This window comes from Vipera ursinii (assembly GCF_947247035.1).
Source record: "Vipera ursinii genome assembly, chromosome: 1".
In the NCBI taxonomy this organism is placed as follows: Eukaryota; Metazoa; Chordata; class Lepidosauria; order Squamata; family Viperidae; genus Vipera; species Vipera ursinii.
In genome coordinates this window covers 7972525-7984763 of record NC_139512.1, presented here as the reverse complement: position 1 = coordinate 7984763, position 12239 = coordinate 7972525, and positions in this window count along the sequence as shown.

The following is a 12239-nucleotide window of genomic DNA, read 5'->3' as shown; positions in this document are numbered from 1 at the left end:
TGCTGATGTTTTCTTTCCATTTTATAATCATTCTCTTGTCTGTGTGCAAAGCTCCTTAGAATATGTATTTTTGCCCAAATTTGGGGCCTGTTTCTCCCAAATCAATCATGCCGCATTTTTCTCCAGTGATGAACGTTCCTGGCTACCTCCATCCTTTTAATCTGATAGTCAAAGTGCAAGCAAACTGGTCAAACACTGCCTCATTTCCTCCCCCCCTTTTTTTTATTGAGCGGTATATGTCACTATAATCATCTCACCATTATTTATACCTGGGGTGTCCGACCTCGACAACTTTTAAGTCTTGTGGACTTCAATTCCCAGAATTCCCCAGCCAGTTGAAGTCCACAAATTTTAACGCTGCCGAGGTTTGGATACCCTTGGTTTATACAGCCAGCTGCAATCTTGATCTAAGGAAATGTCAGTGTTTTTATATTTCTCTTCCCCAGTTGTAAGGAGAGAATCCTTCAGAATTGAGATTTTTCTCGTTGGCCGTCATTTTCTCTTACAGAAAGTGGGACTTCTGGGGTGTTTGTCCAAATATAGAATTATGCAGAGGCAGGGAGAATAGTCATTATCCTACGGTGGATCTAGGTACAGGGGTAGGCAACCTTGGCTCTTTTATGACTCATGGACTTCAACTCCCAGAATTCCTGAGTCAGCTGACTCAGGAATTCTGGGAGTTGAAGTCCATGAATCAAAAGAGCCAAGGTTGCCTACCCCTGATTCTAGGACATTCTGAAGCTGATCTCTTTCTCACTCACTCCAGTGGCTCCATTCAGACCCCATTCGCAATCCATCAGGTCATGATGGCCTCCTTTAAAGACCAGGAGCCTCCTGTTCTCAAAAGATCCATGGGTACCTCACTGGTCACAACTTCAGCCCTTCTTTTCAGGAGGAACCAGAAGGGTGAGGTGTCGCATCTCGAGAATCTTCTGTCGGGATGAAGTTCAAGTGGGGGAGAGCAAGAGGGAAGAGGGGTTCCTGGTTGTTTTTTTGGTGGTTGTTTTTTTTTTAAAAAAAAGGTGCTAAGATGGCTTCTCCCACCCTCAACTGCAGACATCTGAGTGTTCTTCCGGTGGTAGCAGAGTGGCCATTTTAAGAGTTATTTTAAAATGTAATTTTAACTGGGGATGGGAGGGGGATACGGATTGGGGTTTGTTTTGATGTTGATGTTTCTATTTTGTAAACCGCCCCGTCTATACAAGGGTGAGATTTTCTGTTCATAAATAAATAAATAAAGATGGTTTCTCTGCTGAGATTCCTCCCTTGGCCAGAGAGCAAGGGCCAGGCTACCTTTGTAGATAGAAGTCACCGGAAGGGGAAAAGACTCCCCTTTCCCCTCTTTCAGGCCCTTACACCCATGGGGGAGGGAGAACTGTACTAAGATGAGGGAGAAGGCCAGCATGCTATCCCTGTGTCCCCCGCACTGTCCAGGAGGCAGGTTTTCCCAACTACAAGGAGCCCTCGGCCCATTTTGTGACCATTCAAAGTTACATTTTGTGACCATTTTGTGACCATTCAAAGTTACAACGGCACTGGAAAAAGTGATCTGTGACCACTTTTCACACAACTTGTGGCAGCGTCCCCATGGTCACGCGGTCAAAATTTGGACGCTCGGCAGCTGACTCATTTATGACGGTTGCGGTGTCCTAGGGTTGTAATCACCTTTTTGTGACCTGACTAACCAAGTCCACGGGGAAGCCAGTTTCACCTAACAACCGTGTTCCTATCTTAACAACTGCAGCGATTCACTTAACAGCTGTGGCCAGAAAGGTCGTAAATTGAGGTAAAATTCACTTAACAAATGTTTCACTTAGCAGCAGAAATGCTGGGCTCAATTGTGGTTGTAAGTCGAGGACTACCTCTAATCGGGAAAGTTTAAGACCTGATGTCATGGTTCTGACAGATGAAACTCTTCAAAAGAACTTGGAGGCATTGTTTACCTTAAAGAATCTTTTATTCGAGAAACAAAGTATGGGCACTACATAGTTGAAACCAAAAACTAAATCCCCCTCCCCTGGATTCAGAGTAACAAAGTACAATTCCCTCCCCCAATAAACTGTCATAAATCACATTCCCCAATTACCTTGAAGTGGGGCCTTCTCAACCCTCCAGCCCGCCAAAATGCTATCAGCTCTGGGCCCCATGTCCTTGGGTTCCAATGGCTAAGTCATTATCATATGACTAGCTGGACTCTCATCCCTATTCCTCCTCCCAGCATCAACTAATTCTAAAAGCAATAGAGAAAATGGCTGCATTTCCATCTGTTGTCAAAGCAAGAACATCCAATGTTAGCAGCGTTGACACCTGAAGCCTCAGAGATACGGACATATACCCACTCGCTCACCTGTGGCAAATGCTGGGAACCCCCCCTTTCCCCCCCTCTTTTTTTGAGGCAAAGTGGGAAATTTTGGCTCTTTCCTGTATCCCAGTGGGTGTCCTTGTGGCAGCATTGATTTTGGACAGGAAATGGAAGTCCTTCAAACAGAACATGAGCTTCCAACCACAGCAACACTTCCCAATGGGTGGTAAATTATCTCTTGAGATCCACTGTAAGTGCCTTGGCTTTGCTTGTCCCAAAGGTGCTTTTCCAAAAGGCAACTGGACTTTTCTTGGGTTTTTTCCTTCAAAACATTTTGCTTCAGAAGTGAAATGTTTTCAAGGAAAAAAACCCCTGTGAAAGTCCACATTCAGCTCATGGTTGTCCCAAAGGTGCAAGGAAGTCCAGTTGCCTGTTGGAAAAGCACCTTTGGGACAACCATGACCTGATCGATTGAGAATTTCCATAGACCTTGACTTTGCTGAATTTCAAGAGGTTTACCGGATGTTGCTCTAGATTTAATTACAAGGCATCCAAATCTCAAGCTAGTCAGAAAACTGATGCTAATATTTGTAGCTCCCCTTCGCTTCCAAAGGATGTCTTCTGAGGCTGATCTCCAGGGTCCTTGGTGCTCTTTGAACTTGGTGGTTTTCTAAGAAGACATTTCATTACCAAACTAGCTAATGGCATCAGCAGGAGAGGAGTAGTTTGGTAATGAAATGTCTGCAAGATAACTTCGCTCAGAGACCACCAATTAGTCCACAGCTCAATCCTGAGCTACAAATACTTTTATTGATCCAACCTCCATTGATAAAACAGGAGGACATCCAGACCATGAAAGACCCAAGTTTCTCAAGATCCTGGGCCAAGAATGTCTTTCAACCAGCACCGTTCTTGCAGTATCTTGAGGCCTGATCTTCCTGTCAAAGGAGAGAAAGGTGACCAGCAGCTGCTCCTATCAGTCCTTCAGCTCAAAGGATCTCGTGATCCTCTCTAGTTTTAAGGGATTGATGATCACTTGGATTGTATTTGATACCCTCAGTGGAAGCTCCTTTCCTTCCAGAAGAAGCCCAGAGACTTGGAGATACCTGCTGGTCCTAGGAAAGGCAATGTCCTCCCTTAAATGCTGACCAACAGAAACTAAAGGCAAGGTGTGTAGTCCTTGTAGTATATCCAACTCCCTATAGAATCTAGGGTCAGCAAAGATAGAGGATACTCTGCTTTAGTTCAAGGAATTTAGATGGAAGAGCCCATGATAGGGTAGGTTTTCTGGAATGGTATTCAGAAGTTGTGACCATTAAGGCTTCCATTAAGAGAGAGGGAGGGAGGCAAAATCAGGAGTGTCCATACCAGTTGGAAGGGACCTTGGAGATCTTCTAGTCCAACCCATTGCTCAAGGTGGAAACTATACTATTTCATACAAATGGCTGTCTGGTCTCTTCTTCAAAATCTCCAGTGATGGAGCACCCACAACTGAAGGCAAGTCATGCCACTGATTAATTCTTCTCACTGTCAGGAAATTTCTTCCTAGCATTGGAGAGCGATGAACCTGCCTTGTCCTTTACTCACATGAATTTATTTATATAGGGTCTTCTCTACTGAGACCATCAGCTGCCCACCAGTATCAATGATTATCATGTATTTATCTCTTGTCTTTATTATTTTTTTTATAAATATCTCAAGGTGGCAAAAATATCTGATACTACTCTTGTTTTCCCTACAAAGAGGTTACCTGACTGGCTTTCATGCTTAAGGCAGGACTAGAGCTCACCATCTCCTGGTGATTGGCACAGAGTCACCCAGCCGGCTTTTGTGCTGAAGGCCGGGCTAGAACTTACCGTCCCCTGGTTTCTAGTCTGCTGCCTTAATCACTAGATAAAACTCGTCCAATCCCTATTGAAACTTTTGCCTGAATTGTCCCTAAGCCTAGGTGATTTCTTAACCACCCTATTTCTGAAAAAAATGAGGCACGCTGGCTGAGGAAATAATAATAATAATAATAAATTAATAATAATAATAATAATAATAATAATAATAATAATAATAATAATAATAATAATAATAATAATAAAGTTGGAAGGGACCTTGGAGGTCATCTAGTCCAACCCCCTGCTCAGACAGGAAACCTTATACCATTTCAGGCAAATGGCTGTCCAATTCTGGGAGTTGAAGTCCACAAGTCATAAAAGGGCCACGTTTGAAGACCCCTGATCTAGATTCAACTTTCACAATTCAGGTGAATTTGGTCTTTTGCCAAGGCAAGGAAGCAAAATTAAAGGACTGGCCTAAGAGGATATTAGAATTCAAGATGTACCAGAGCAGAACAGAGGAATTTATGGTCTCATTGTTTCTCAGTGATTTATTTTGGTGGTGAGGAGAACTCCCTCTGAGCTACAGATCCTCCCCAGCCATAATCTTAAAACTGGATCAAGGCCTGTACAAAGCTAATCTATGAGACTAAAATAAGTTTACTCTACAGGGTTTATGAATCACACCGTCATCCATTAGAAGTACAGATAACACTAATAATAGTGTTATAATAGACTCACCACCCTGAGTCCTTCGGGAGAAGGGCGGTATATAAATAAAATTATTATTATTATTATTATTAATATCTGGGAAACATCACTCAGCCATGCCATGCCATGCCATGTGCTTCTCCATATTTTCCTTTATAAATATTAGCTGTTAAATTTTGGCTGAAGCATCCTTCAGGGCCCCAGAAAACAGTCCTTACCAGGGATCAAGTTAAGATCTCCCTCAGATAGGACCTCACCCCAGTAAATCTCGCCTCAGGATGCAGAGAACCCCCCCCCCTGAAAACATTCAATTTACCATGAAGATCTCTCTTCTACAGCAGAGGAAGAGTATCTTAACTCCAGCCCACTGGCATCATTTTCAGAGCACCCATCAATTTTGAGAATTTGGATGGAATCCAACAGGTCTAAAATCTCAACTTTTATTTCTTTTCATTTTCTTTTCTGGATTGTCATTCTGGAACTGGAAAAGGAAGTTTCTCCTCTGCCGTAGCAGGCAACTTTGAGAACGTAGAACATAGAATTGTAGGGCTTGAAGGGACCTTGGAGGTCTTCTAGTCCAACCCTCTGCTCAAGGGTAGGAGACCTTGTAGCTTTTTCTAGCCTCGCCCTTAGCCTGAGAGGGAGAGATCTCCACAAATGTGGTTTGTCTCCACTACAGAGAAAAAACACTGTGGAGAAAAAGAGTAAATCCCAGTGTACAGGTTCAGATAGTCCTCAACGTAACAACTGTTCGTTTAGTGACTATTCCAAGTTACAACAGCACTGAAAAAAGTGACCGATGACCGGTTTTCACACTTATGACCATTGTAGCATCCCAGTGATCAAAATTCAAGCCCTTGGCAATTGGCTCGCATTTATGACAGTTGCAGCATCCCAGGGTCACGTGATCCCCTTTTGCGGTCTTCTGACAAGCAAGTTAATGGAGAAGCCTGATTCACATAACAACGGTGGTACTAACTTAACTGCAGTGATTGTGTAACTGTGGCCAGAAAGGTCATAAAATGGGGCAAAATTCACTTAACAATTGTCCTGCTTAGCAACAGAAATTTTGGGCTCTGTTGTGGCTGTAAGTTGAGGACTACCTGTAGTCTTCAACTTACAACCACTTGTTAAATGAACATTTGAAGTAACAACTGCACTGAAAAAAGTGATTTATGATCGGTCCTCACACTTACAACCATCTGCAGTCACGTGATCAGGATTTGGGTGCTTGGCAACCATCAGGAATTTATAATTGTTACAGCATCCAGCAGTCAAGTGATCACCATTTGTGACCAAGCCAACTTTCAACAAAAGTCAGTAGGGATGTTGGTGGGTAAGGTCACAAGATGATGATGATAACAACAACAACAACAACATTCAGTATAACTCAATGAAATGGTGTTTAGAAAGGATTCATTTATTTTTTATTTTTATTTTTTATTTTAATTCCATTTATATCCCGCCCTTCTCCGAAGACTCAGAGGGGCTTACAAGCTTAGCAGTAGCCTTCATTCTATGTATATGCCTGCTTATTAGGGCTTTCACACACACCCCCCAAGCGGCATTATTACAAAGTCAGCTTAATTGCCCCCAACAATCTGGGTCCTCATTTTACCTACCTTGGAAGGATGGAAGGCTGAGTCAACCTTGAGCCTGGTGGGATGCGAACCTGCACTAATTGCAGGCAGCTGGTGTTACTTAAGGAGGCATTAGCCCACTGCTCCACCAAGGCTCAGATTATTTCCAGATAATCAAGGCAAAACTTACTTTGCTGTGGACTGGTCCGGTACAAACATTTCTGTCTATTTTCATAGGTAAAAAAGGCAGTGATTTCCCCATTCCAGCTAAACTGGATTACAGCTGTAGTCACGTGTGTTGTATAGTTGGTTAGAACAAAGAAGAAGTTACCCGCCTGGCACACAGCCAGGAAATCCTGTAATAAACTGTGAAAGCTCCACCTACTTAATTAGAAAGCATGGTATTCACTATACAGCTAGACTACAATTCCCATAAGGCATCTCTTGAGGAAATAATGTTTAACCCTGTAAATGCTACATGTTCTTACATACAATGCTACTAAGGGTGCTGTATTAACCCTGTAACTGCTGAATACACAAACACAATTCTTAATTCCTAAACTTGATAAAAAATGGAGCAGCTGAATGTATACTGGTTCAGCACAAGCCCCCTGCTCAGGCAGGAAACCCTATACCATTTCAGACAAATGGCTGACCAGTCTCTTCTTAAAACCTTCCAACGTTGGAGCATTCACAGCTTCTGGAGGCAGGTTGTTCCACTGATTAATTGTTCTGTCAGAAAATTTCTCCTTAGTTCTAGATTGCTTCTCTCTTTGGTTAGTTTCCATCTGTTGCTTCTTGTCCTGCCTTCATGTGCTTTGGAGAATAGCTTGACTCCCTCTTCTTTGGGGCAGCCCCTGAGATATTGGAAGACTGCTATCATGTCACTCCTCGTTCTTCTCTTCATTAAACCACACATTCCCAATTCCAGCAACCATTCCTTATATGTTGTAGCCTCCAGCCCCCTGATCATCTTTGTTGCTCTTCTCTGCAGTCTTTCTAGAGTCTCAACATCTTTTTTACATCGTGGTAATCAAAACTGGATGCACTACTCCAAGTGTGGCCTTCCCAGGTATTGAGGTCAGGCTGATAGGTCTGTAATTTCCTGGATTCATTTTTTTCCCTTTTTTGAAGATGGGAACTACATCAGCTCTTTTCCAATCTTCTGGTAGTTCCCCAGTGCTCCAGGATCTTTGAAAAATATAGTTCGGTGGTTCTGAGATCACATCTGCCAGTTCCTTGAGAACTTTGGGGTGTAATCCATCTGGTCCTGGTGATTTGAACTCGTCTAGGCTGGACAGGTGCTCACTTACCATTTTCTTATCTATCTTAACCTGTGTTTCTATTCTGTTTTTTTATGGCACTATTTTTGATAGGTTGGTCTGTTTTTTCCCTTTGTGTAAAGACAGATTCAAAAAACGAGTTAAATAGTTCTGCTTTCTCCCTGTTGCTTGTCACCTTCTTGCCACTTTCACCCACTAATGGGTCAATCATTTCCTTCACTTTCTTCTTGTTTTTTACATGTTGAAAAAACCTTTTTTTTGTTATTGTTGACTTTGGTCACAAGCCTTAGTTCATTTTGAGCCTTAGCTTTCCTCACTTCATCTTGCAGGTTCGGGCTATTTGCTGATATTCTGACTTAGTTATGTGCCCCTCTTTCCACTTTCTATACTTGTCCTTTTTATCTTTCAATTTGTCAGAGAGTTCTTTATGCAGCCATGCTGGTTTCTTTTGAGAGCTGTTATTTTTCCTCTTCGTTGGTATTGTGCTAGACTGGGCTTTTATTATCTGACTTTTCAAAATTTCCCAAGCTTCTTGAGTTGTTTTCCCCTTGAGGATTCTCATCCATGGAATCATCTCTCTTAAAGTCCAAGACTCTAGTTTGACTGTGTTCTATTGCTTGTGCTTCCATAATGTTGAATTCCAATATTGCATGATCACTTCTTCCCAAGGTTCCTGTGGCTTCAACACCTTCTATCATTTCATCTCTGTTAGTGAGAATTAGATCCAAAATGGCTAATCCCCTAGTTCCCTTCTCTACTTTTTGGGTAACACAATTGTTTGCTAGGTTTGTCAGGAATCTGTTTGATCTTCCACTTGGTGCAGAATTTGTCTCCCAGTTGATGTCAGGGTAGTTAAAATCCCCCATTACTATTGTGATATGCTTCCTACATACCTTAGTTAGTTGACTAGCAAAAAGTTCATCTATTTCCTCTGTTTGGTTGGGTGGCCTGTAGTATACCCCTATACATATCCTACTTTTCACATCCATTACGTTTTATTTTGAAGACATAATATAAGAGGATCATAAAATCTACTTTTAGGGTGCCTTAGTGTTTTAATGAAGCTCTTATTTTTAGGCGATCAGCCAGTAGAGTATTTTGAACTGAACAAGCAGGATATTGGAGTGATGCAATTCTTTGCATACTCATTCAAAAAATGTTTCATTTAGTGCTGTTTTTTTTTAACCTCAGGAAGAATAGATAAAATCTGCCATTTAAAATTGGCTCCTATTGCATGCAATATTGCTTTAATTAAAAAAAATGTGTCGGTTAAAATTGTATTTATTTTAGTTAAATTGTACTGGTTTTAATCTTAGGCACATCTATTTAGAAATGAGACTTGCATCAAAAGACACCAAAGCTGTAGATTAAAAATTAAATTCCTGGTCAGAAAGGTTCCTGTTTTCCAAAGATTACAAACAAAACTTCTCTGGCCACAAAAGGTTTAATTCAATATGACCTTCTTTGTTTATGTCATATAGTATGGTTTATTTTAATTGTGATGCTTTTGACATGAATAAACAAACAAAGCTTCTTTGTGGGGAAAATACAATAGTAAACAATCCTATCCTATAAGGTTGGTGTATCAACTATCGGATGATAGAGTAATAAGTATGCTACTCTGAGATCTTGAAGGAAAGATATAAATCTAATACATAATAAAGAAAAAAAAACCTGTTTTGTACTTCAAAAGATTCCTTCCTTCATTTCTCAGCCTGAAGAGGCAGGAAACTTTTGTTTGCCAGGGATTCAAAGTTGAACATAAAAATGGTCCATTTTAGCTAAAAGGTTAATTTTTATGATGTGCTTTTTTTTTTAGGAAGAGAGAGATGGGGGGGTGGGGATGAAGTCCGAGGCTGAACAGAGAACTCTTAAAAGGGCTGTTGAAAAGTGTGTGTGTGTGTGTTAGGACGCTGAGCTTGTCGATCAGAAGATCGGCAGTTTGGCGGGTCAAATCCCAAGTGCCGCGTAACAGAGTGAGCGCCTGTTACTCGTCCCAGCTTCTGCCAACCTAGCAGTTCGAAAGCACGGAAAAATGCAAGTAGAAAAATAGGGACCACTACGGTGGGAAGGTAACAGTGTTCCATGCGCCTTTGGCGTCTAGTCATGCCGGCCACATGACCACGGAGACGTCCTCGGACAAGTGCTGGCTCTTTGGCTTTGAAACGGGGATGAGCACCGGCCCCTAAAGTTGGAAACGACTAGCATGCATGTGCGGGGGCCCTTCTCCGAAGACTCAGGGCGGCTTACAAGCTTAGCAGTAGCCTTCATTCTATGTATATACCTGCTTGTTAGGGCTTTCACACACACCCCCAAGCGGCATTATTACAAAGTCAGCTTATTGCCCCCAACAATCTGGGTCCTCATTTTACCTACCTTGGAAGGATGGAAGGCTGAGTCAACCTTGAGCCTGGTGGGATGCGAACCTGCAATAATTGCAGGCAGCTGGTGTTACTTAAGGAGGCATCAGCCCACTGCTCCACCAAGGCTGTGTGTGTGTGTGTGTGTGTGTGTGTGTGTGTGTGTGTAAGTATATGCATATGAGGCCCCGGATTTGATAACAACCCATTTGAAAAAGACATGAGTTGTTCAATCATCGTATAGAAGAACCTTGGAATTATAGTCTTAAAGATGTTTATGTCAATGTCATGAGTAAATTAACATGCTGAAGGCATCATGATCAATTTGTCAATTTGGTTAAAGAACCAGGCAAGAAGCCAGGAGACGGTGAGTTCTAGTCCTGCCTTAGGCATGAAAGCTGGCTGGGTGACCTCTCTCAATCCAACTCACCACTCAGGTCTGTTGTTGTGGGGAAAATAAGAGGAGGAAGGCATGTTGTGTGTATTCGCTGCCTTGAGTTATTTATAAAAAATAATAAAGGTGGGATATAAATAATTTAAAAATATACTAACAAATACGTTTTAACAGGGTTGCCAATCGCACATTCTAGAGCAGTGTTTCTCAAAGTCAGCCACATTAAGTTGGGTGGGCTTCAACTCCCAGAAACCTGGCTGGGGAAATTCTGGAAGTTGAAGTCTACCCATCTTAACATGGCTGAGATTGAGAAACATTGACCTAGAACATGAGTCTTCAAACTTGGCCCTTTTATGACTTGTGGACTCCCATAAATCCTCGGCCAGCGAGTCCACAAGTCATAAAAGGGCCAAGTTTGAAGACCCCTGGCTTAAGCCATCAGATCAAAACCAAATCCCCTCAAGGTTAATGTGAAGATAAATTGGAGATGCCCCAAGGTGATCCCTCACTGTGGAGGCTCAAATGCAAGCAACGTCAAAACTGGTTCCATTGCACATGTTGGAGATATTGCTGGATATGTTGGATGTGACGACATCCCTTCCCTGCAAAGAGTACAATGATCAGAAAAACCCATCTTCATGGCTTTCAACAGTGCAGGAAATGCTCTGGAGAATGAAATGAAGATAGCGGTTGGTCTCCTCAACGGGCTGCTCTCCAGATGTCTTGATTTCTGTGCAGAAGATATTTCCTCAAGCTACAGCAGAATGAGGAAGCGATCGAACCATGAGATAGGAAGCAGACCTAGATCATTAGTCTCATCCACTCTCGGAGCTGGTCCTTGTGAACACACACACACATCTCCAGTTTCAAGAGCTGGTTTATGTCTTCCTATTTAGTTCACTAAACTATGGTGCTGGAGAAGACTCCTGCGAGTCCCTTGGACTGCAAGGCATTCAAACCGGTCAGTCCTAGAGGAGATCAACCCTGGCTGCTCTTTAGAAGGCCAGATCCTGAAGTTGAAACTCAAATATTTTGGCCACCTAATGAGAAGGAAAGACTCACTGGAGAAGAGCCTAATGCTGCGAAAGGTTGAGGGCAAGAGGAGAAGAAGAAGAAGAAGAAGAAGAAGAAGAAGAAGAAGAAGAAGAAGAAGAAGAAGAAGAAGAAGAAGAAGAAGAAGAAGAAGAAGAAGAAGAAGAAGAAGAAGAAGAAGAAGATCAACAACAAACTTAGAAGGGACCTTGGAGGTCTTCTAATCGAGTCCAACCCCCTGCTCAGTCAGGAAACCCTATACCATTTCAGACAAATTGTTGTCCAGTCTCTTCTTAAAAACTTCCAGTATTGGAGGATTTACAACTTCTGGTGGCAAGATGTTCCACTGATTAATTGTTCTCACTGTCAGGAGATTTCTCCTTAGTTCTAGGTTGCTTCTCTCCTTGGTTAGTTTCCATCCGTTGCTTCTTGTCCTGCCTTCAGGCGCTTTGGAAACTAGCTTGAGTCCCTCCTCTTTGGGGCAGCCCCTGAGATATTGGAACACTGCTATCATGTCCCCCCTCGTCCTTCTCTTCATTAAACTACACATACCCAATTCCAGCAACCTTTCCCTATATGTTTTAGCCTCCAGTCCCCCAATCATCTTTGTTGCCCTTCTCTGTACTCTTTCTAGAGTCTCAACATCTGTTTTTACATCATGGTGACCAAAACTGGATGCAGTATTCATCCAATATCAAGAGAACTAGACCTGCCTCCATTTCTTATCTAGCAAATCTTGATCACTTGGATG